The sequence below is a fragment of the Passer montanus genome, unplaced genomic scaffold (genome assembly GCF_014805655.1).
Source record: "Passer montanus isolate IOZ18808 unplaced genomic scaffold, ASM1480565v1 scaffold26, whole genome shotgun sequence".
Taxonomy (NCBI): domain Eukaryota; kingdom Metazoa; phylum Chordata; class Aves; order Passeriformes; family Passeridae; genus Passer; species Passer montanus.
In genome coordinates, this window is record NW_024367261.1 from 4,507,046 (window position 1) to 4,533,742 (window position 26,697).

At 41.0% G+C, this 26,697-nt stretch overlaps 1 protein-coding gene across 1 annotated transcript in view; it reads left to right on the plus strand.

Annotated features, from left to right (window-relative positions):
• The window catches only part of ATXN1 (ataxin 1), a 363,809-nt gene that overhangs the window by 89,553 nt on the left and 247,559 nt on the right, over positions 1-26,697 (plus strand). The window lies entirely within an intron of this gene.

Here is a 26,697-nt window from a genome sequence, read left to right on the forward strand (position 1 = left end):
GTGACAGCTGATGGCCCTTCAGGGCATAAATGGTTTCTCACTATGATCAATATTCTCCACTGCTAAAAACACTTCTTACTTTTTTGGACTTCCCCTCACTTAACTCCCCCTCTGGCAGTTGTTTACAATACCAAAGTGCAACCAAGAGTTCAAGCAGAGTGGCCTTAAAAGCTGCCTTAATGCCATCTATAGAAAAATCATCCAACTCAGCTTTCATCTTCAGACAGAAGGTCAGAGCTCACAGATTTTGTCATTAGGCAGCTTCCATTTGACCCCCTTTTCTCCCCCACCCCATCTAGCCAGTGGGTTAAGAGGCTGCTTGAAATATCGAGTTTATTTCTTGGTGCATCAGAAGTCCCAGACAGTCTGGAGATCAAGAAAGTACAAAAACAATGTTTCAGTGTTCTCAGTTCCAGATGGACCTGTTTGCTGAAGCTGTTCACTCACGTTCATGGGAGGAACAAGCCCTTTTTCAAGTCAGTATTTATGCTTGAAAGAAAGGGACAGGCAGGGTTTGGGGTTAAAGTGGTTTCATCAAGAGACTTCTGGCTGGGCTCTGGGTTAGCACACTACAGGTATGGGCACAGACAGAAGGTGGGCTATGCCTCAGGCTGCTGTCTCTCCAGGCATGTGGTCCTGTGTCTGCTAGGTACCGTGGTATTCCCTCTCTGAATGAAACTTGGAAAAGGTGGTGAGGTGGCAGGAAAGGAGGCCATAGCACACGCTTTGTTCTCTTTCACCTACATCATGAAAGTACAGGAAAGCAAATATAGCCAAGGCAAGGTGGACATCATTCTGGCCAGAAGTTGTGTGTGGGAGTTTTAGCTGATTTCATCTGGATCTGTTGATCTCATTAAAAAGTTTTCCAACATATTTACATGTCTTGGGCTCAGAAGTTTTGTTTCAGAGAAGCCTTAGGCATGTTGGAGCTTAAGACCCACTGACAGAGAGATGTAGACTAAATTTTTATCCCCATTATTATAACAGACCTCAGTTTTCATGAATGCTGCACACATAATATCTAGCTCCAGAAACTTCAGCTCTGGGGATCCCTGTGTAAAAGTCATACACCTTGTGCAACAAACCACCAATAGCTCCCTCACTTCTGGGTCCCAGAGTCCTTCTCTCTGCTTCATGCTTCCTTTATGCAGTTAGTTCTTAGTATCTATTAAGACTCCAAATCCAACTACCCTTCATGAAACTGTAAAAATGTCTGTGAAGCAACAGGGCCCATTGATGTGTAACTGGGATATTCTGGCACAACTGTGATACAAATACCATCTTGGAGGTATGCAGGAGATAAACAACAGTTTTCCTGGAATGTTTCTATATGGGAAAGTTATAGGACTGGCACTGAAGTTATTTATTCATTGCAAGCTACTCTACTCAGCTATGTTTAGTGTAGCCTGAAGCAACCACTCTGTTATGGGAAAATAGGTATTAATTCCCTTTCTGTGCCACAGCAGCCCAGGCTTTGAATATAGACACTGTGCACACTGAACTATGGAAACTTAGAGACTCATAATCAGATGTTACACTTTTGACAGTGATTTGGGGTGGGGTCAGGGGAGGGAGGGGTGGTTTGTTATCTGGTTTAGTTGAGCCAAACCCATAAATGCGAAAGTTAGTTGGTAACTGAGAGAAGGACCCAGATATGTAAGTTTTAAAAGTCTTACAGTGAACTTCATGAACACAGGAGTTTTGGTCATTTTGTGCAGAGCTGACCTTATGTCTGAACTGACAGCTAAAGCTGAAGGAGCTGCAGAACTATAAGATGTGAAATAAGAAAGATGATTCATTCAGGATACTTGGAAGTCAAGGAGTGCCAGTGACAGGAGCCAGGCTTTCTTGGCTGATACAGGCACATTAATCGAGGAAGATGTGTTTGCTTTAGGGCATGACCAGTCAGACATCAAGCAACACATGATTCCTCATTTGGAGGAGGAAGGGGTAGCATTAAATGTTCTTCACAGAGGACAATGGAAACCCTTGTCCTTGTGTCAGACCACGGTGGTATTGTTTAGAGCAGGGAAATGTAAAGCCCTTGTTATATCTGTATAATCTTTGACATTAATCTCCAGGGCATTCTATGTGGGAGTTGCTTTTGGTGCCAAGGAGCAAGCAATGATTTCAAGATTTTGGCTAAGTAGACCTATCTGGCAAAAAGAGACTGCAAACGTAGGAAGAGATGATTGCAGTACTAGGAGGAAGAAGGAGCCTGTGAGTCCTATGTGGATTACAGCAGAGGTAGCGTTTTCATAATCCAGTAAATATGTGGGCTGAGAATTTCTAGCAACAATTGCTTTCCTTTGGTGCTTCCAGAAAAAATGTCAATACTTTGTGGTTAAATCAGCAAAAAAAAAAAAAAAAAAACAGAAGAAATCTATATGCCGCTCTTTGGAGAAACTGATGGGATGGCATTGTTTCATTACATACTGATCAGTTCCTGTTCAAGTTTTGGTTTAAAAATGACAGCACTTAGAGCAAAAGGCATTGGTCAGGCTGCAGCATTTAGTCAAGAAAGATGCACCAGTCTGAATACCTGACCAAGGACACTCATATTTGACCTTTCCTACAGCAGAGTAAGACAGTGAGTTAATATATATCGGGTGGCCAAACAACACCCAAGCTTTGTCAAAGCCAAATTACACATAGTGAGAAGATCTACCTGGTAAAGAAAGACTGTAGAGCACTACTTGTACATGCCAGAGAATTTCACAGAGGTGAATATTAATTAACTTTTAAAATTATTATTATTATTATTATTATGACTAAGTTCCAGACGAGCTGATGTTTTGTTCAGAGAGTTTTACAATACCTCTGACCACATTTGAAGTTTTTGTAAAAGAATGCACATAAAATACTGGAGACATGTCCAGTCATTATATTATTCATGTGGGGTATGTTTTAAAGCCAGAAGAGGGTGAAATTGTAAAGACATTCCAAAATAAATGAAGAGCCTAGATACAAACATTTTCTGAAAAAGGATCTGTATTAACTTAGAATGTGAGAACTTCCATTTCTGCCTATAAGGATGCGTGCATTATTCTTGATACCCAGGTCTGTATGTCCTGTTGAATCAGCTGTATAGGCATTTATAAATTGGAGAAGTTCTTTGTAATGTGTTTCTCTTGGCAGCCAAGCCTATATCCTTAATGAAGGCATCTAAAAGGGAAAGGACAATTTGTGATTGAAGTAAAAAAATCTGCTCAGACTTGAAAGATATCAGTCCTTTCTGTATAAGAACAAGTTTATAACATACTCTGTGTATGTGGCTCATGCTATAAAAAAGAATGATTGTAAAAGATGTGTTTGCATCAGATAATCAGATAACCCACCTATTCAAAAAAGAGCCACTGTAAGATTTTTAGCAGAGATACTGATATGAGTCTTGAAGAGAAAATTCAGGCAAAAGACTATCAGATGCAGAGAGGACTTGCATTGAAAGCAAAATCTGTATTTTGTATCTCTTTCTTTTAGATTTGACCAAAAGTTTGGATGCATGCAAAACTGAAGATTTTTTATAAGTTTATCATCTTGAGTCATGCAGAGTCTATTCAATAAAAAGGTCAGATTTATATGTGCATAGAGGTAGGTCAGAATAATTTTTCTCATGTCTTTTGAGTATGTCTGGGAATCAGGGTGGTGAGATTTTTCAAAGTGCTTAAAGAAGTATTTGTTAGTAAGGAAAGCAGCAATTCCAAACAGAATGAATTATGCTCCATTTTTCTTTGTCTCCAGAAACCACTTCCTTTCCTGACAGCATCCAAACAGCCAAAAGGCACTAGTGACCAAACAGCATAATTACAAGTAGAACTAATTACTCAAATTAATCTTCTGAGACCTACTGTAGACATGGGGAATACATATGTAGTTAAAGTCTGTATTCTCAAAATTCGGATATGTTTGAGTCTCTGGTTTTGGCATAGGCCTGTCCTACTTCCAGCTAACTAGTTTGCTCATGTTTTCTTTGGATATTTTTCCCAAGTGTGCTTTTTCACTGTGACTCATGCAGGATAAAGCAAACAAGGTTGGAGTGTGTGAAAGCAAGCTTCCGGAAGAGTACCGAGTCACACTATATAAATCCTACACATACGAAAAACCTGTTGTCTTTGCAAGCCCATAGAAACATTCCCTGGATGGAGCAATGCCTATAACTTACAATTGTTCAGTGGAGGATTTTTTTGTTGTTGGTTTTTTTTGCTTTGTTTTGTTTTGGTTTTTTTTTTGTTGGTTTTTTTTTGGTGGAGGATTTTTTTGTTGGGTTTTTTTTCGTTTTCTTTTTTCTTTTCTTCTTTTTGGATCCCATTAGATAATGTATAGTGCTTTGCAGAGAAGGGTGGCTTGGAAATAGCTGAGAAATACAGTCAAGTGGTTAAACACAGAATGAATTAAGAAGGTGGGAAATCTAGAAAATTTTGAATAATCCACTTGAAGCTATTATGTTTTTTTAATTTTTTTCAGCTAGTAAGGGAAATTTATGGTGGCATGCAAAATGAGTCCGTAACTGAACATTTTAATGGGGGAAAAAAATGTAACTTCATTGGCTTTTGATGCCTTGTCTTGATTTTGTGTTATTCGAAATGGTAAATGCCATAAAATTTTTTTGGTATCTTTTAACTGTTAGGTAATGATCAGATGTTTCATCAAGAAAATATTAGTGATATTTCAAATTGTCATTTACAACTTAAGTAGCTGCAAAGCTCAAATCATGTTATAAGTATCTCTTAAATTCACTGATAACATATTAAAACTTGGTGTCAAGTTACATTTAGGTAGTGGAGTTTGGGGGGAGGAAAAATGTGTATATTTTTATTAAAAGTATATTGATGTGGTGTTTGTGGCCAAGTAAAGGCTGTAAAAACATTAGTGATTTTTTCCTGTTCTACTATACCAAACCCACCAATGACACAGCCATTAGACTATGAAATCTTCCCTTTATTTTAAAAATACATCATGCCCCCCTCTCTCTCAGTGGGATAATCAGGTGCTATGGCTTCTGCATTTGTTGGTATTCCTATAATTTTGGGAGTGTCCTTCCAGTTATTTGAGTGCCTTCTAGCAGTGCATATCCACTGGAAGAAGAAAACACAATTATTAGATGTGATTCTTGGAGTCTTTGTTACGTTTTCCTTGAAGCTTCCACCATCTGGGATTGTGGGACCAAGGGAAAAAAAGCAATTAATTAAAATTTGAGGTGAAAAGACAATTTTTAGTCCCCATGATTCTTCTGAAAAAGCTCTGAAATGCTAATGCTTCAAAATGCAGAGGGTAAAAACATCAAGAACTCAAAAAAACCCCCAACTTCTTCTTAGTTAAACCAGTCTCATTATTTGAGTCTGTGTGTAAATCATGCTTCAGACTGAGTGCTTCAGATTACTGTTTCAGAGGTTTTCTAGGTTGTATTTTTTGGTTGCATTTATGCTATGAATTACTTTATAGCTTGTTGGGGTTTTTGGAGGTGGGAGGTTGTGTTGTTTACATTTGTGGATTGATTGCGAACAGTTTCCCAGAGAATATTCAATATCTAAAATTTCAGCTGGGTTGATTAGCTGTGAATGCTCACATATGTTGTGTGGCTTTGTTCCAGTTCCTGAATTCAATGAGCATAACAACTGTGGCAGTCTGGATTTTGAAAAGTATTGATGGTATTTGGAAGGCACCAGTTTTCTTCAAGTCTCGTTGACAAAGACAAAGAGAGGGATAGGTCCCATTCAGGGACCTGAATGGAAAAGGACATAAGGACACTAATGACACTTCCCTCTATTTCTTAGGTGTCTGTACACACTCTCCCAAACACAGATTCTTTTATGACCTTGAGCAGCAAAAGGGGTTGGTGCTGCCACTCGCTGCTTTTTTCCAAGGCTTACTCAGCTGTCACAGGTGAAGCTCCAAGACTGAATTTAAGCAGAAGCAACAGTGGGATGTACTGGAACTAGGGAGAAATGCTGTCATGAGCACAGATTTCTGCAGATTAAAATTATACTTCAAGCCCTGTAAGCACTTGTTATTCTTTGAACAAAAAAGGCTGTGTTTGTTAATTTTCTTTCTTGGGCATGATTGGCAGCCTATCTGTTGAGACAAAACAGAATAACAGCCAGGGAAAGGTTTATGGGTCAGAAGAGTAGGCAAGCAAATCTGCCCAGCATATGGAAGTCTGAATGTTGCAGCACACAGCATGGGACAGGCACTGCCTTCTTAACTTCCCAGAAATCCAAAATCAGTGCCATTCCTTCAGTCCAAAGGAAGAGACATTTGGCTTAAATGGGTGGGACCTAACAACTGTAATGAGACTATTTGTGGATGTGTTTCCTTTTCTGGAGCTTACAGGCATATGTGTTGATAAAGGATCTAAATAGTGAGTGTGTTCTAAGAGAGAGCAACCAAGAGCTTCATATTAGAATCAGCAATGTTCTCCTTATTTCAGTGAAGTGCTAGTTGCATTTTCTTTTGTTCTTTCAACAGGTTAGTAATTACTGTTGCAGTAATTAGGCATGATGGAGAGTATATAAGACAATAAATGGTTATTCTGTGCAGTAGTGGGGGATATTTGGTGCCAAGCTTATTATTTTCAGTCAAAGCTAATTATCTCTATTATAATACATGACTCTCTTCCTTGAATTATGAGTGGGAAACTACTGAATAGATTTTATTTTTTTTCAAAGTGCCCTGAACCATGGAGAGAAATGAAAATTAAAAACAATGAAAAGCTTGTTAGACAATGAGACGACTCATCTATAAAGCTATTTCGGATAGAGGATTTTTTTTCCCCTCCTCTCTCGTCTGCAGTTATATAAATATCAAATGCTTATCAGGAAATAAATTGCTGCATTTCACATGGTATTGGTATAAAGGTTTAGTTCAGACATCAGAGAAACCGGTGTGGATTCAGAGGGCGGCAGGCAGGGAGCTGCATGGGCAGTGGGAGCGCTGGTGCTGGCTGAGGTCAGCCCTGGACCCAGCTGTGCTGCCCTCGGCCCGGCCGCCGTGAGCAGGGCATTTGCAGATGTTCCTATCCAGCGCCTTTGAGAAAGACTGGCTGCCCAGAACTGTCATCTGTTTTGCTTGTGTTTAGGGCCTGCCCTGGAAATCTGAGCAGGGAAGCAATGTCAGAAGGGATTATACCCTCTGGCTGGCTTACCTCGAGCGATAAGGCCGGCAGAGAGCGTGGCTTTGACTGCTGGGGTTTGTCTGCTCGGCAGATGCTACCCTGTCATTGATTAATAATGCAGCCGTCCCTGCTCCCCTTACATCATGGTTTCAATTTGTAGCGGTGACAAGCTGATCACCTTTCCCGTCTTAGCCGGCTTACAACATACCCAGGGTCTGCTTTGCCCCACACATCTGAATCATGCTGTAACTTGACCCCCTGACTGGTGAAACCCGTAGTAGAGCTGCAGTCGCTGCCAGCGCCCACGGCCGCAGTTCACCAGCTCCCGGCACCCCCGCTCCCAGCCCTTCCCAGCGCCAGCCCCAGGCGCCTTCCCGTGGGGTGTGGGCAGCGAGGCTCGGTGGGAGGATGTGGTACACAGCCACGCTTTGTCTGTGTGCACTGACAGCCACCGACAGCGTGGACAGCAAGGAGCTGGGAAGCGCTTCTGGGTTCTGTGTTCGCAAAGCAGAGCTCGTCAGGCTCTGTCGGGTGATTGATGGGGCAGTGGGGAAGGCAGCTGGTTGCTGTTGCTGTTTGCCGTGGAATGTAAATAGTCCTGTGTTATAGAGGGCATGGGTATGGGGCAGGGAAGTGTTTCTGTGTGTGTGTGTGAGTGTGCAAAGTTCTGCCATTTCTTGCTTTCCACACAGACTTCCTAATTTTAAAAAAAATTGATTTTAATTGCATTCCCTACAGAAGAGAAGCAGTAAAGCTTTCCTGCGAATTTACAAGGCAGCTTTCCTTAGAAATTCTGTAGTGTGCTTTTCCATGTGCTACACAGCAGATGTTTGAAGCTGATCGGTGTCATGTGTTGCATTTTGCGGTACTTTAATACGTGCTTCTGAGAGATGAGCAGCACAAAGAGGAACCGAGACTCTAAGATGGATATAATTTTCACAGTGCTGTCTTTGGTTACTCCAGTAAAACCACATCAAACTATCGCTGTACTACACATCTGCAGTCTAGGCTAAAAGCTGCTTGATTCCTGGCAGAAATTTCATCCTTTACCTGCACATTAATTTTTCCAGCGGTCCCTTGCACCACACAAAACTCTCTTTATTGACTTTATAGATTTTCATACTTCTCATAAAACTGCAAATCAGACTTTCTCTGTTTTCTTTGGTAGTGGCATTGTTAAACAGAGATGATGTCACTGAACTGCTTTTTTGATTTTGTTTTAGTTATTTATGCTGCAATACAAGTTGTCTTTCTCAAATTAAGCATGATCTTGTGACCTCTCTGCAGGGAACTTACACAGAAGATTACTGTGTCTAATGTTCATCACTGTGCTATCCCAAATCTTAGTTCAGATCAGTGATTGCAATTTGAGAGCTTCCTTTTACAAGTGGCTAAGCTGAGCCACAGCAAAGATACTTTCCTAATTCACTTTCTTGGTGTCACTGAACATCAAGTTTGATGGAAATGAAAAATGCTTATCGCTAAACTGTTCATAGATCCTGTAAGGCCGTAGCCATATATTCAACAGGAGTGGAAGAGAATTAAAATAAATAATAAAACCAGGAGCTATCAAACGTGTGTTTCAGATTTTTTTCATAGTGTCCCTATCAATTAAGATAGTGGGTGAGGAAGAATTCACATGCATTAGCATTCAATAATGTTTATTTACCTGAAAGAGGGTTTTAAGATAGGACCCTGGAGTGGCTAAAGGCAAATAATAGAAACTATGTAAGAGCTACTAAGAAAGCATTAGTACATAAAGTTAAGACAACACAGTCAGCTATACTTTAAATTGCATCTAAATAAGGATATAAAATATTTATCTGAGATGCAGGAGAAATGTAAGCCTCTTGATTTTCACAAGGCAAATATATCTCTAGCACAAACAGATGAAAATAGAGACAGTTTTAACATAATGAAATGTGTAGCATTCACTCCCTTCATTCCTTGGCCTGAGAATCCAAAATTTAGTAGCTAACAAGTAAATATTGTAAAACATAGAATTAGCTGATTAGATCTGGCAAGAAACAAAACTCCAGACTAGGAACCTGCAGTACCAGAGAGGAGGAAAATCCATTAAGCATACACAACCGTAACTCACAATGATAATCTTGTAGAGATGTGTCTGCAAACTGTAACTCAGAAAGCCAAACTAACCCATTTACAGCTTCCAACGTCTCAACAGAATACCTTTAGATGCTATTAGCCTATTTTTGTTTTATGTCTCTTTTGTAGTGGCAACTTAACTGTTTTAAAGTGTATCTCTGTGGGAATTGATGGGTTTTATTATGTATGTTTTTGTACTATAAGAAGGAGAATGATCGATTTTGTTTATGCTCATGCTGGTTGTTGTTGTTTGGCTGTGAGACAAGGTTGCTATCAACAGAAGGGATGAAGCATGAGGTAATGACTGCAACTTAAATGAGAACACTTGTCATACCTGCTTTTTGCCTGGACTGATCATCAAGTATCAGGGCACAGTCAAATGCCACGTGTGTTTTCTTTCATGTTTACAAACTGGCAAGCTTAATGGAAGGTAAACTTTGACATTTCTTAACAGTTTCCTTTGCCCTTGAAATCCAAGCTACTAGTACTGTGCTAAACTATTTAGGATCTACTGAGAGTCAGTGGAACAGTTTATATGTTCTAGTTTGCTTAAGTATTCCCTGACCTGATTCTCCTTTGCTAAGAGTGAATTTCGCTTGTTCCAGCCTTTCTCCACAGTCTCTAGGACCTGGGATTCCTGAAGGCCAGTCCTGCTACCAGATAAAGGCAGTGTTCAGCACTTTGGCCTTTTCCATATCCTGTGTCACCAGGTCCCCAGTCTTGGTGAATAATAGACTCACATTTGCCCTAGCTTTCCTTTTGTCACACATGCACTTATAGAAGCTCTTCTTGTTGTCTTTGATATCCTTCACCAGATTCAGTTACATTTGGGCTTTGGTGTAACTAACTTTGTTCCTGGGTGCTCAGAAAATGTCTCCATATTCCTCCCAGTTTATCCTCCACCCTCTGTATGCTTAATTTTTGTGCCTAAGTTGGTCTAGGAGCTATTTCTTTCATCCATACAGGCCTCCTGACATTTTTTAACATTGTTGGGATGGACCTCTTTTGATCTTGGAGGAGATAGATGATTATTTAATATTATCCAGCTTTCTTAGGCCTCTCTTTCCTCCAATGCCTTATCTCATGGGACTCTTCCAAGCAGATTTTCGAGGAGGCCAAAGTCTGCACTCCTGAAGTGTCCAGTGTTTTGAGCATGGTTTTTGTCCTCCTCTCTGCCCTCAGGATCCTGAACTCCCCCATCTCATAATATTTTCAGCCAAAGCTGAGCTTGACTTTCACATTCCCAATGAGTCTCTCCTTGTTGGTGGGCATGAGCAGCAGAAAATTTCTTGTCATTGGCTCTTGTCATTCATGCTCTCTAGAAACCTCCTGGATTGCTTATTGTCCTGATCTGTTGTCCCTCCAGCAGATATTGGGGTGATATAAGTCTCTCAGGAGGTCCAGGCCTGCAAATGTGATAATGAAGTTGCTCAAACTGTTAGGATAATCCAGTGAGGGAATGGAAAGAACAGTACTGATAATAGAGAATTATGTTAGTGCAGAACTGTGGAAATACATTTTGTCTTGCATAGTGCCTGCTGAAAAGGTTACTACAAATATCCCTCTTTATACTGGAGACTTATTACCCACACTAGAGTTACTGTCCCCTTGGACCTGTGGCTCAGGTTCATGGCGATCGCTTAAACCTGTTCATGTCAGAAAAGAACCTGAGTGAACAAAGATTAAATATTTAAACACTTTCAGCCAACTTCACTCATTTTGCCTGAAGCACACTGGCTCCCTAGCAGGTCAGCTTGCTGTAACCTCTGGCAAGGGTGAGAGGCAGCTGGGAAGATCATCATCTTCAACTGGCATAACTAGGTCTGTAAAAGGACTTCTATCTTTGGCTTTTCTCCACGCTAGACATACTCTGCATATGACTAATTTGTTTTTTAAAAGAAAGCCACAGAACACTTACCCAAAAAATTCTGCTCCCGGTGCATTCCTGCTGAGAGGAAGACTGAGCTATGGTCTTGTCTTGGTCTGGGAGGTGAGAAATCTGATGGGGTTTGCAGTTATTGGTCTAATCTGGAGTGGAATGGCGAGTCAAGAATTATACAAGGGATGAGAGAAACACTGCTCAGAAATGAGACCTTCAACGTTTCCTTGTACCCCTGAACCTGCCTGAATCTTGAACATTGGAATCATGAGAAAGAGACAACATTCAAAGAAGACAGAAAATAAAAAATAGAGAGGAAATGCTGTATTAACTGGAGTCTGTCAGATGCAAACATGAAAAGACAAATGCTTTGTGAAAGGGTCTTAAATTTTTGCTCTTTTCCTTGACTGACAAGCAGTGCCACTAGGACCTAAAAACTTTATTCTTGGACCCATGTGGACCAGAAGTGCTAGTTTCTTCTTCTAACTTCTTGGCTAGCTGCAATTTGACAAGTGTTGTCTAAAGCTCTTATAATGAATATATATTTTAATTTAGAAAAAAAATTCGTCTCCATTGATGGGACCATATCCCAAGGAGGATTGATAAAAATAGACTCAACTACAGGAGAATTCCTTCTCATGTTAAGGCAACACCTGGTACTGCTACACCAATTGCTGGATGGACAGGGACTTCCTGAGGAGTCTGCAAAATCTGATGTAAAGAGCTAAAACTCGTCTGACAGAGATCCATGACAAATTGCCAGAGATGAGAAGAGAATCACCCAGGTATGTTCAAGCTCTGCACTCCAGGCAATTGAGTACAGGGCTCTCGCTTCCAAAATGAACTGCTGAAGAGGAAAAAAGTCCTTCAGCTTCTGATATCTGTGACAAACTGGGCACATTCTGACATCCTAGTAACCATAATCCCCCTCTTGGCTTTTCTGCTTCATCTTTTGTGGATTGTGAATGCCACAGGCCTTAGAAGTTCAATTGCAGGTTTTCCATTGTGCTTCCACCACTGCCACCCCTACATCTCATAAAGCTAAATGTTTTTTCAAGATTTCCTTAAATTCTGTGTTGTAAACCAGAGAATGGTATGCTTTTTTTCATAATCCAGAAACTAGGTCTTAATTCCATACTGTAAGTCAAACATGCAGAATGGTAACAGCAGGTGAGGAGGTGCCTTAAGACACCCATCAGATGCAGATTTCACATTATTTCAGAGTTGGAAGTTGCTTTTTAATAGATTTGTGTGGTGGTACTAACAACGGATGTTGTTGCAGTTATTAAATACACATTCTATAATAATGGAAAATAAGCATAAAAGGGGTCTCATGTGAACCCAAGAGTCAATGTTGTTATAAGAGTGAGAAATAAAGGGAGAAGCAGTGAGTATTAAGAACCCATAATAACTCAAGCAACTGAGCTGTGCATTTCTGGATGTGTTGGAGATTTTCCACAGATATTTCCTATGGAAAGAATTTATGAATCAAAGCATAAGAGTTGTCCAGGGAAGATTGGTCCCACATGGATACTGTTGCTGTTTAAACTCATCCAAATCTTCAAAACTATTCACTATGAACAGATTGTATTCATAAGTACAGGAAGCATTTGCATTTAGCATAGCTAAATTAGCTGAAGCAGAAATGAACACACTCCATGTAATGTTTAACCAGAAAATAGAACAGTTGTATGGTCAGAGTGAGACATTTGGAAGGGGAAGATAGAGCAAGCCAAATTTTGCTCCTGGTTGGGTTTATCATAGGAGTGCAGCAACATTGTTCATAGCAAAACATGGCTGGATTAATTTGCTTTCTACTTACATTGGCATTCTTGTCAGTTATTTTTTCCTACTTAGGCAGAAAGAAGAGCTGAAACTTCCATTTTTAGCATCACGGAAAATGGCTAAGACTATTTACTCTGAAGGGACCTATTTAGTATATATTTGAGGAAGGAGATGCACCATTTATCATATTTTATTTTAAATAATGCTGCTTGGGTATCAATACATTTTCCTCCTCTCATTCCTCTTCAAAAACTCCAAAGCAATACTGTTCATAGGACAACTTTTGACTCAAGAGCATGAGGTTACGAACCACCCCAATTCTTGTAAAAGTAAGTAGGGTAAGAAAGGTTTGTGGATACCTTTGTATTCCCAGACAATAGTTAGCAATTCACATCACTGAAACTTCAGATTTAAAAAAAAGGACCTGGAATTTTCTTTTAGTTATCTTTCCTGGAATAAAAGTTTTGCAAGTAGCTTACCTGTGTTAGATAGATTGTACATCTTTAAGTTTATTAGATAACACACCTACACTTGCAAGAAGATTAAGGATGGGCAGAAATGTTACCAAAGTTTCATAATGCTTATGCAAATATTTTTTATCTAGAAATATCCCAAGTGCTAGGATCACTTTTGCTTCCCAGCTTCATCCTGGACAGATTCAGTGAAACACGTCATATTTATTATCAAACCTTTGGAAATGCAAATATACCTCAGCTAAGAATTTTAGGAGTTAAACTCAACTTGTTTCGTTTGTTTGAAGAAGTATTCCCATGATTAGAAAGTTTGCTGTTTGTTGTGAAGCGATGCAGAGATTTGTTCTGGAAGGTTCAAGGTTGAAGTCTTCCTGGGGTAGAAGCAAATGTATCTGATGCTGTCCAGCTCTGGTAGGTGTGTCAGTCACATTTTTAATACACCATTTGTCCAACACTGGGCATTTTCACTCAAGACTGAATATGCCACAGATTTTTACTGGCCAGGTCATCTTGAACCCTCTGGACCTATATGGATCCAAGCATATGCTAATGTCACATTTAGAGGAGTCAGAGGGTATATCCCTGTCCTGGCTCCTCCCTCCCTATAATCCCTCTTGCACTTTGATTTTCATGTCCACCATGTGAGCTACAAGGGAGTGGATGTGCCCAGTTCCCCTTGATCTGGAAACAAGGTGATTGGGACTGAAAGGAGCACTTCAGAGTGTGTTCCCACAGTCTCCACCACCTCGTGTTCAGTGTGGCTTTTCACAGTGAGGTTCTTACACGCTGATACAGCGTCATGGAGTGTTTACTGCTGTTGCAGTATGTTCTCTAAGACTTGGGATATCATCCAGTTCCTCTGGTTTCTCACTCCAGCATTTCTCCACGAGGAAAAATTGAAAGCCTGATACGGTAGTATTCAATTATTCTTACTGTACAAGGTACAAGCAAAACATCTACTGTTAATAATGGATGTTTTAAAACCATAAACTCGTTGTCCATATTCTTTAACAGTTGCGGAAGAAAGTTGATCTTTCCTGAAAATATTGAAGCAGACGGGAGCAGTGTGAATGCCAGAATAACCCTACAAATTCTACTAACATGAAACGGTTTTGGACAGTTCAGGACATCTGGAGTGAATATGGGAGAGGGAAATGAAAAATTTCTTGAATGTACTTAAAGGCTGAAATAGAATTACAGTGGCACAGACATGCAGAAACTGAATGAAATACACACATGGGTATGGCAGAAGGCTTAAAAGGAAGTCAGCCTGCTAGGAGCAGAACTATTTTTAGTCTCCTAATGAAGAAAGCAGCTGTATTTGAGAAAGGCAGTCACTCACTGCTTGGAAAATCAGCTGGAACTCTTTCTGGGTCCTGGTGTTCTGGTTGTGAGAGGAAAATCTTATGTGTAAGCTCTTTCAGCCCTGGAGAACCTTAAATGGCAGTCATCTTGGCTTTTGAAGCACAGTTGGGAGCTTCTTGGGAACAGATTCACAGACTCCTGTCAGAGCCCATGGTCACTCTGTGGTGTTCAACCATTCTTGGAATGAGCATTTCTTCAGGAGACAGCAAGGATCTGGCAAAGTGCTCTGAGATGTGCATTGAATATAACATTGAGTTCTGCCTTTTTTGTTTGTTTGGTTGTTGTTGTTGTTGTGTGCTGTGCAGCTTGTTATACAATGTTTATTTCCATTCTTAATTTCCCCAAAGCTTTGCTGGGGTGCACTAGGTTGTCCAGTTTGTTGTAAAAGCCCTGTTTTATTGTCTGTGTAGTGCTTGTGTTAGGTATGGGAATAGAAGAGAATCACTTTATTTTACTGCTCTAGTGAAACTTGAATTGTGAAAAATTGTGTGGCTGATCTTAATGTACTATCTTCTTTGTATAGAATAAGCCCTTTTGTAAGGTTTCTTTGGTATAAAAGAGAGAGATGTCTTTTTCTGTCATATTGCTGAGTAAAACAATCAAAGTGAGTTATGTGTCTCCTGGCTGTGACAAGAATGGACAACAGTTATCGCCATGTCAAAATTATCAAATGTGTTTGCTGGAAGTAGAAGAGACAACTTGATTTTTCTGCTGACTTGAGGAACCATTTCTGAACTAGTTAAAGTAGGTGCATCATAAGAGCATGAATTGAGAGAAAAGGGATTTTAGCTTCAAGCCAGTGTTGGGGAAGCCTGACTACAGCCATCTGCCTGAGATGGCCTGGCATTTTTCAATGAGAGGATGAGATTAGTGAGGAGGGCAGCTTGGGTTTGAAAACCTGCTTCTGCAAGTGGTCAGTCATTTTGAGTCAATGGTCACCTGCCCAAACCATCAGGAACTGAATAAGATCTCAAAGGTGGGAGGAAGGCAGGATATGGAAGAAATGCCATGGAGAGGAAGCTGGAACCTGGACTTCACAGGTATCCCTGCCCCTGGGCAGGTTTGTCAGACTTCTTCAGTCCAGCTCCCAGCCTTGCATTTGGTTTCTTTAGAAATATATTTTTTCTTGTCTGTCACATGCTTTAATACATGAAGTGTCTTACACAGTGGGGAGCCATCTTGTATGTAGCTACATGAATCCTCAGAAACTGGAAGGAAGGGAAGGGGCTGTATGTACCTGATCTCCTTTTGCAGTAAGACTGTAGTCTGGAAAATAAGTCAATGCTCTCAGCCTCTTCCCATTTGCTTGTGACCTGCCAAGTGTTGCAGAAGACTGTCCCTCTTTGATTCCTGGCACAGTTTCTTGTCCCTAAATCTGCTTCTGCTTGAGCAATATAGTTTTAGAAGATAATCTCAAAGTATTGAAAAGTGGGAAGATCATTGACTGAATTGTATAAGGAGCAAATACGTGAGTATTTATTCTGGCATCAATCAGGCAGCTTGGGGACAGTGACCCTGCTAGAGAGGGAGCAGGAGCCTCCTTGCCTGACTCAAGGGCAGTCAGTACCACAGGTCTGACCACAGCCTTGCTTTCTGACACAAATACCTGAAGTTCTTAGATGGTTTCAGTAGAGCCTGTTTTGCATAAACCATTTCTATTTTCCCATTACTCATATGTCCCTTTGTTAATAACATAATGTAAATAATTCTCTGCTGGATTTGGCATTCATTTAAACAGGTGTAACACTAAAGCAGTCATAATTGGTTTCGGTGTTCCCAGCCTTCTCTCCGGCTGCAGTTTCCAAAGGAGTTTACTTGTTTTTGCTTTTGAAGGTTCATTATTACCATAATTCACTCATCAGCCTGCTGCTTTTCATGCCAATTCATTTTTATAACCTGGTAGGAAGCAAGATGAAATGTTTTAAGCTGCATCCTAAGGTTATTCTTTGAGTGGCCGGTATTTTAAATGGTTGGGATGGGCATTGGCAAAAAGAGGTTTGTGATGTTTACAGTCTTCAGGAATCTGTGTAAAAGTGAAAAAAATGCTTATCCTGATTCTGTATAAATACCACATCCAAAGCACACCTGTCTTCTGCCATGTGGGCCAGCTAATTGGTTTTTGATCTATTTTTACTGCTCTTAGCTGAAAGGCAATTTTTTTGTTAAATTCCACAGAAAGCTCTAGAGCTGTTTTAGGGGTTTGTTGCTGTGAAAAATAGCCGTGGTTTTGTTTTTTTAAAAAGCATTCTCAAGGAATAATTACAATGATTGAGAATGCTCCTTAAAAAAAACCCAGAAGCATGTACATTTTTCATAGCTACACGTCTCTAAAATGTCTTTGTGGGTTTCTTCACATATTCAGGAAACTTTTAAAAATAAAATGGAGCAAATCTATCTCGGAGCTTGGCAACAGCTGAAGTTTATATTTCACAAGTATCTGAAAATGGGTTCCTCCCCATTTGCAGACACAGATGCCAAAGTTTTAAACTGACAGTGCAAAGTTTATATTGCAAGCTTTGTAAAGGCACAAAGCAGCATTTTTCTGCTCTGTGCCAGTCCTGCACTTATGCATGGCTGGGGTGAGGCCTTGTTGGACAGTGATTATTATTATTGTTTATGAATTCCTGGCCTTGTGGTCGTGCAGAGCAGTAAGTCGGCATTGTTGAATTGGGAACTGTAGACATGAAAATAGCAAAAAGGTTGCCCCTGCTGCTAAACTTCTGGCAGTATTTTGTATTCCATTCTTGTCTGTATTAAAACACAGAATGTAGTGAATGGGCCAAACCCTGAAATCCTTATTTGGTTATTATGAAAAGATAGAGAAAAGGCTGTAATTCATTGAGAAGAGAGATGAATAAGAGACTGCAGAGAAGGTCTGTGCAAGGTAGCTCAGAAGTTTAATTTCTCTCGTGTTACAACCCAGTAACACAGGGGCTGTCCGAGCACAGCAAATGGGGGTTCTATCAGAAGTTAAACTGTCCTCATGCTGAGGCAAACAGAGCATTGATGTAAGGAGATGCCTGCTGCTTATGTGATATGTCTAAGCATGTGTGTGCAGGGCCAATTGGAAAAGCTGGGCAAATTCATGCCCCTGCAAAGATGTCTCAGGTGGAAATTATTGCATGGGATGCTCCTGAAACCAACTATTTAAAGATTAATTCAGAGATTTTTGTAATTCTTTTTATTTTTGTTGTTGTTGTTACTGGGAGCACAAAATACCTGTTACCTATTACTTCAAACAAAAGGGGTACAGGAGAGGGAACAAAACCTGTTGTTCCAGCAGCAGAGCAGTTACTAAGTGGCAGGTCATTAATCCCACTTCAGTATATTGCTGGGAGCAGCAGGAGTTACAGATGTTTGATTACATCATCACAGTATAGTCTCTGATGATGGTGGTTTGGGTTGTTGTAATCCCGCAGAAATTATACTTTGGCTTCAGTGCTTTGGCCTGCCTGAGCATGACTGATTGTTATCTGCTCTTCAAGATTAGCTGAAAGTGCCTAGCTAAATGCTCTGAACTTTGTGGGAGAAGGGGGTGAATCTGGGGGCCAGGTCTGTGAAAATGATGCACAAAAAAAGGCTGTTGTGTTTAGTCCCTCATTCTCCCCGGCATAAATGGAAAAATGAGAGCAGTGCACAGCTCAGCCTGTCTGCTTGGTATACATTCAGCTGCTTAACTCCTGGCACAGGCCACTACAACCATGGTAGTCTGCATTTCAGCAAAGGCCAGAGGGTGTTGTAAGTAATATTGGGATGCAAGTTCTTGTTCCCTGCTCCCCGCTTTTTACGTCAGATGCTGAATGAGTCGCACGTGCAGGTTTGTGAGGGGGGTGGTTCAGCTGCTCTGCCTCACACTCCCCAGCCCTCCCTGATCTCGTGTCCCAGAGAATCTCGAAGATAATTTTAGTAAGAGGCTGTTCTGGGCGCCCTTTGGCTCATCTGTTTACAAAGTCACAAAGTCTCTTCTCATTATTTTTCAGGGATCAGAGGGGACAAAAGTTTAAACATTAGCTCAGTTATTTAAACCCTGTGGCAATGCCAGTCTGCTTGGCACATAGTGTTGAATCTAGTGATAAGATATTCAACCGACTAATGACCCTCGCAGAGTTGTAAGAAATATGCTGATTAATTCTCTGCAAGGGATAGGAGGGACAAAGCTTCTTCTATGTTTTATGACAAATGCTAGTCAAAAAATCTGCCAAAAACCTGGGCTTAGAGATCTATGCTGTTGCCCTCCAGCAAACCCTGGTTTCCCGGAGTCTTCTGGAGTATTCCTAGATAAGCAGAACGGCAGATGAATAACAAAATTTAAAAGCAGTTCCCCAGTAAAAGCTTTGTGCCTGAAAATATTTTCTGGGATATAATTATACATTTGTCCACTAGATGGCTTTTCTCCCCCTGCCTGTGACTTGATAGAGCAATTGGAATTAACCAAATGTATTCTATTTAAAATGTTATTACTTACAGATGAAATAATATATTTGTTGCACTTTGGTCAACATTTTCTATTTACAAAGAGCATGCCGGGCATATATATTCTGTGATGTAAATTTTCCAAGGTGGAATAAATCTTATGTACTTTGGCACAGAGAAAAATGCAAGTTGTTTTACCAAATTGTTTGCCAACAAACAATGTTTGCTTATTATATGAAATTATCAAAGACCACGGGGCACATTCTGTGTTTGTTAACTCTCTAGCAGTGACACTGAAAAAATCATGTAAAATCTTCCAGACCTTGTTTTGGTTTGATTGGGAGTTTTTAGGAATCAGAGGAGTTCCTCCCCTTACCCACCCAGTTTGTAGTATAATATTAATTAAGGATGTTTGGAAGCAAATTGAGGTTCTGCAATCATTATAATTAAGTAGGACAGATGGACAGAACTCCGCATTATGTGGCTTAAGCCAAATGAAATGGCTTGCCAAAAAAAAAAATAAAATTGTGCTATTTACATTGAGAAAAGTCTCAGTTTTAGTGATTGTGTGAGTCCCTCTGATCACTGATGAGATATTAGCAGGGATATGCCTTTCCTGTTGACTTTACCACATGGATGAGATAGTGGTCAAGAGACAAGTACCCTGAATTAATAAAATATGTGGTATTCAGGTTATGATAACTAAAGTATAATAACACATCCCAACAAGTATTTTATTATTACAGTATTTAATCTCTTAAAAAAATAACATGGTAAAATTAAAAGTAATCACCAGGCTGATGTTCACCATTTCACTGAAGAAAATAAAAGAGAATTGATATGATTTTCTATTAAAAAATTATGCTCAAGAAACATACCAACAAGTCTGATGTGGGTAAACAAACATTAGATGAAGATGAGTGAACCAGCATTTGGGATCTGGGGGATTTCTGCAAGGAAGTTACTGCAGAAGCCTGCTTGGAGATGCAGTTCCTCCTTTATGGCTAGTGAACAAATATGGCTATTTGTTCAGTGGGAAGCTCTCATTTTTAGCTGTTGAACCAGACCAGTTCCATTTTTTTCCTGTCAACTTCCTGATAGTCACGGGAGGAAAAAAGAAGTAGTGTTCTCATTTCAGCATCCCTCGTCCTCCTCCTTGCTTCTCTGGAAGATGAAGCAAGCAAGCTATTTCTGTTACTCATCTTTTCCTTCAGCATCCTTCCTTCAGCATCTTTCTCTCTTGTGAATAATTCCATTTCTGTCCCCATTACCAGCTTTTTTAAGATTCACCTTAGGGGGTTGTTGGGTTTTCCCTGCTGGAGAATAGGCTGGGATCTTGGTAATCTCCATCAGTAGGTGCTGGCTGGTAGCAATGGGACGGAGGAGCAGAACAACAACTGCAGTTATTTCTCTGGAAAAACTTCCTGGATTCAGGAAGCCAATGTTGCTACAGTTTGCACTCAGTTTAAGCTTGGAAAGGCAGTTTTTGCTGCCTTGAAGTTTGTTTTCTCTTTTTCTTAACATAAGCTTAGATTATGTGAGGATCCATGACTGAGACCAGAGTACACACTTGCCAGGGAAATCTTGCAACTGCAAAGCATATGAGTGGATTTTTAAGCCCCATTTGACTAATACCAGAAGGATTAGCATGCTATTTTTTTTTTATGCCAAAACAAGAAAAACGTCATGTGCTTTGAACCAAAGGGTTACATTTACTTGGGTGGTGCTAAACTGAGGTGATGCAAGTCACTATGTTAAAAGCCCTGGTATGCTCATGGCCCTGGGTCATGGAGATCTTCAGGCTGAGCCAGCAATTGTGCTACCTGTCATGAATGAATGGGGTGCAGGAGCAGCTCCTTCGGCTCTGAGAGAGCTGACGTTGTGAGTGCAGGAAGTGAGAAACACTAGCTAATCCAGTGGTGGTCAGCTAAGCACTTTGGTCAGAAATGGTAACACACAAGCTTAGATCTTTGAGCCTCTAAGCTACCTTCTGCTTCCAGTTACAGCAGTATAAATCCATTGACTTCCCTAGCATTCCTACACCAGCCTTATTCCAGTGCTCCCAATAGCAGAGCTGAGGCAACTCAAGTGAGGAGAGAGAGTGGTGGCCAGAATGTACTCTGCAATTTCACTATGCACACTTTCAACCATTTGGCTTGGTAGAGGATGTTCTTTCTGGCCACCAAGAACTGTGAGGCCCCAGTGAACCCTCAGTAGCACTTCTGCACATGCATCAGTCAGAACTGACATGGAAACCCTTTGAAGAATTGTGTTTCCTGGGCTGTTGGGGTCCAACCCTTCTCTAGCATGTCAGGATGTGTGTGCCACTGAACATACACTAGTAACGATCCCATTTTTTAGCTCTGCCCTACTCCAGTCTAGCTACCTGCTGATCATAGCCAGAAGAGACCATGTGAAATCCTCTAAGCCTAACTAGAGTAGTCCAGAAACTATATTAAAAACAATTCAATGGAAGAAAAGCTTTAGCTCAGTTTAAAAATTGTCTGGGAGGTGGTGTGTGGGGTTCCTGTCTCTGACACAGTGGGTTTCTGGAAAGCTGTGAGGCCACAGCTTTTGCCAAGTGCAAAGGTAATTGGGAAGAGCCAGGTTGTGCTAGTCTTCAAACTTACTGCAGCAGCAGATCCAAGAGGCAATAAATAATAGCTTAGCACTCAGTCTTACCTGTGCTGATCTTAGAGAACTTGGCATAAGGAAGCAAAGGTTGACCGAAGTCACCTTTAATCCACCTTCAATCTTAGCACTGGCCAAAGATCTCCTTTAACCAGTGCCAGTTTACTGGAGTTCTGCAGCACTTGTTCAAAAAAACCCCAAACTTGGTCACAGCAAGTGCTCGGCTGGAGGCAGGCAGCTCATGTATAAACCAGGTATGTTAGCTCACAGTTCTTCTGAGCCACTATGCACCCCTGTAAAGACCATGCTGAGGTGCTTTCAATTTCTTCACTGGGCCTTTGATCTCTGCCAGCTTTGTGCATTCTTCTCTCAAAGAAAAATGGTTTTTACCACCAAGGAAATCTGTAAAAGAGATGTTACTAAGTCACACACCTTCACTCTGTAAAGGAAATGTAGATTCAATTCCTTTTGTGCATCTGAAATGCTGCTGCCAAACCTGTGCTATGAAAGGTGAGGGAAAACATAGAACGCTAATAAAAAATAATTGGTGACACAAAGCAAGAAGATGTGCATGTCACAGATGATAAATTTGGCTCTGCACTGAACATAAAAGGGTTTGCCAAAGTTTTTGCCTATCTTTTCAATTCAGGGGTTTACAATGTCAAAAGTAGCTGTCCAGGTTTGATTTCAGGTTGGCCCAAACATGGAATGACTCTGCTGACCTGTCCAAGCATGGGACCTTGGACAGACCTCAGGTTGATTTTTCTCTGAGTAATCCCAGAGACCATCCCCTCTTCAGACAAAGATTTCAAACACATAGGACTTGCTGTGGCTGCCCTGCAGTATTGGATCAGCTTCATCAACACAGTATCACCCTGCTGTTGTATCTTTCCTTTTAACCCTGCTGAAAGATTACAGCGTTTGTTCTCTGGGTTTGATGTGATCTGGTTTTGCTTACACCCTAATGATCAGCCATGAAAAAACTGAGTGACATATACTTGTTATGAATTAGTAAATGCTGTTAGTTAAGCTTCTGAATGTGTGTTTAATTTTCAGGTGGATGCCTAATTACTCTGTGACCTGTTTAGCACTGGAGACTCATTCCTTTCAAAGACTGGAGAAAAAAAAGATGTTACATCCAAACTGAAATGAAAAACACAAAGGACTTCTTTTCTGTATCACTTTAAAAAGATTTCTGAACAAATTTATTTTCAAAGTAGTTTGCTCTCAGTCCTGAAATGATAACTGCCAGCAGCTGGCTGGGCTAGTCTGAAAAGTAATAAAACTCACATGACCCAAAATTGTACAATACTGAGACCATTTGTAACTACAGCTAGAGTTATTTGTCATTCTGGAAAAAATAGTGAAGTGTCTGGGGGTTTTCTTTGTTACAATTTTTCTTAAAAGGGATTTTCTTTTCCAGAGGCAGCAGCAGCAGGGATTTCTGTTGGTTACAGGTTTTTTTTCAAAGCTTAGTGATAACAAACAAGCAATGCAATTTTGGCAGGAAACTATTGCAGCCCATGTTAGAGAATAAATTGTCCCTTTGATGATGTACTGAGTGATAACCCTTCTTGGATTTATGGATTTTTCTGTCTATTTGCATAGAAAGTCATTACAGCATGCTTTTAGCTGATAACACAGCAGTAGCACATCGTGGCATGTTTCTGCATGTCTCACAACTCCCAGGACAAGCTATTGACCAGGTAGGTCACTTCCAGTGGAGCAGACAGTCATTTTGTGCACTCTTTCTTGGATGGAAGATAAGCCTTTTTGCTAGTCTTTGAGGTTCTGTCTCCCCTCTCTCTTTGCAGAGTATGGTACCCTCAGAAATCTCTCTCTTCTTTTTGTTTAAGATTTCTAGTCTGAAACATCACAGGGAAAGAAAGAGAAGAAGGAAAAAGCACAGCTTTTTAAATGGAGGAATGTCATTCCTCTTACTTGCCAAATTCAAAAAAAGCAATGCTTGTCCAGCTCTGCTGTTTCAGTGTTGATTTCAGTGCTAAAAATGATGCATGCCTGTTATATTGGAGTGGATTTCTCCAGAGAGCATATTTTCATTCAGATTCATGTAACTATTGACCAGGAACAAGGTTAAATTGAGCCTGTTTAAAAATTAACCCGTTTTAAAAAAAATGAATTACATAACGCTGTGGCACTCTTCAGGCAATCCTTTAGCTTTCTAGCATCAAGTCATCTCTGATGGTGTGCAGGCTGCTTTTAAAGGCAAAGCGTTCCCAGCACTTCCTATGCCTGGGAAGTTCTGTGTTGTTGCTTGAAACTGGAAATTCTCTGATGGCCTTTTTATTGTTGTAGTGTGGAAATGAATATGCACACTCATTTCTGCATTTATTTTCCTGGACACCATTTTTTAAAAATACACCATTAAATGTGTCCGTTCTTAATTCCATGCCCCTAAAACAGCTCAAGTATCTTGTTACAGGAACACAGGGATACAGGAAAATGCAGGAAACTGTAAGTGCTTTAGGAATCCTCTCTGTCAGCACAGCTACCTTCAAGGCTGTGTTTTGACTGTCAGAGCAGGGGCAGGTGACAGAACCACGTTAGGAGGCAATAATCCAAAGCTCGTAGTAAATTTAAATCCCCTGGTTCAGAATCAGCTGTGATTCTAGCTGTCAGGAAAACGGAGCTCGGTAAGGGTTAGATCTCTTCTCCTACTGTATTCTCATTCGGGTTAATGTTTAAGCCGTGCCGGTGGCTGTGCCCAGGAGAACAGTGGGTGCTTGTGGAGCTATAAACGGCGGAGGCCGGGTGTGCGGAGGGAGCCCGCCCGCCCTGCGCGGGAGCCCGGCGAGCCCCTCGGCTGCCGCTGGCCCCGGCGCCCTGCGCGCTGCGGCTGCCCGCTCGCACCGGCTCGCTCATTGGCCGCAGCTATCGCCTCCTCGCAGCCGCTGCTGCTGACAGGGTATCTCTCCTCGGCTGAGATTACTGCGTATGACCTACTTTGAAAATGGTGTGAACCAAGGTTCACAAATTGTCTTGGAAGGGTGCCACGAGGTTGGTGTGCAAACATGCGCGGTCTGGGAGGCTTCTGGCGGAGCAGAACTGGCTGTCTCCGTGTCCTTCCAGATGCAGCCCGCGTTCCTCTGCCAGCCCCGGCTTCACAATCCATCTTTGTGCTCTCGAGTGCGGCATATTGATTTCCCGAGCAGGCCTGCTAGGTTAGAGAGCCTCTGGCCAATAAGTCCTCCATGCCTTTTTGCTCTCAAAACAGCTGAAGTAGTAATAAAGATGAATAAAGGGCTTCAGGCTGAGCTGTCAGCCGAAGCCTAGCAGTAGTAGTAGTAGTAGTTGTAGTAAAAGCAGTAGTAGTGGTATCAGAATACAAGTCACAAAGGAGAGCTAAGCAGTGACATTTTATTTATACGGTTCATCTGTTTACTCTAAGCCGATTGTTTATAGTGTAATGTAAACTTACAATTACCAAAGCTGCTTTCCCTGACAGATGAACAGTTTAACCTGTGTGCCATTCCAAAATACTGATAAAGGAGAACATTCCACAGAAAGGAACAGCCTGGAGTATTGCAATCTGAAAGCTGTACAGGTCTGGGATTTTTTTTTTTTCCCTTCATTGTCTCCCTTATATAAGATCTGTGCTGCAGAGGAAAGTTTCCACAGACACAGAAAGATCATACACAGTTTCAAATCTACTTGAAAGATAAGGATTTTTTTTTTTAATCCCCTCCCCAAGGCTAATATATTACATACCTACTCAGCACAGGGCTGCCTGTTATCTGATAAGATAATTAGCGTCAGACACGAGAAGAAGCATATGTACTTTTAAAAGGAGCATTACTGAACGTTCACAGAGAGAGTTAAAGAGCACACTTATCAGAGCTTTTCCAGGCAGAAGACTTGTGCAAGTATTTGACTTTGGGTCAAGAAGTCCTTTAATAAATTAGCAATGCAAATGTGTTTTACTTTATACATGTGGAATTTAAGTGTTTGGGACAGTCACAATAGAGCACTTTGGGGCTTTTTACAGATTTAACATTGAGTATTTTTTTTTTTGTTTGTTTGTTTTATCCTCTGTAAAGACATCTGTTCTACATGGCTCTCCATCTTGGCTGCAGTTCAATTTTCACTGACTTCCATGAGCTCCATTATGAAACCCAAGTGCAATCCTCTCTTTGCACCAGGATCAGCCTGTGTCTTCTGAACAGACCTGAAGCTTACAAATGCCCTCAGCCACCCCTCCCAAAGCACATGGCTATGGTGAGCAGCCACCACTTTGAGGAAAGTACACCTCATTCTCCAGCTTGCCCCTCCCCTGCTGATTGAGTCACAAGCCCTTGAAGCCATCCTTTAGTACTTTAAAAATAGAGAAAGCTGAGACCAAGTCCTCTATCAGCTCTAAAAGCTGAACAACCACTGATGCTTACTCTACATGAGGTGGTCTTTGCCAGCTGTTAAACAGCTCAACTAATCCATTGATCCACGGTGATTGAAAGGGAAGAGGCAGGACCTGAAATGAGAACTTGACATCTTGTATTTGTGGGTTCTGTGTTTGAAGCAGCTGGCCCAAAGGCAGGAGCTCCTGTCCAAGCATGCCTGGTGGATCTGCTGCAACAAACCCTTCTGGCCTGACAGTTGTAATAATAAATCCCATAAATGAGCTGACATTTTGGCCTGGCAGGGCCTTTCGTAAGCCTCAGCTGGGAGCAATTATTTAATGAAAAATTTTAATACATTAATAGTGTGCCCATGAGTTTGTATCATAGAAGGCACTGGGTTGTTTTTAGTAATGGTTGTTTTCTTTTAATAGCATATGTGGAGTTTCTGGGGGATGTGGCAGTGTTCCTCACATAAAAAAGTGGGGATGGGACTTGGAGAAATGTGCGGTGTCCTTGTTGCTTTCATCATTTGGTGTGACTGTGCAAGGTGTGATGGCAAGCAGGGGAAACTGCAGCCAA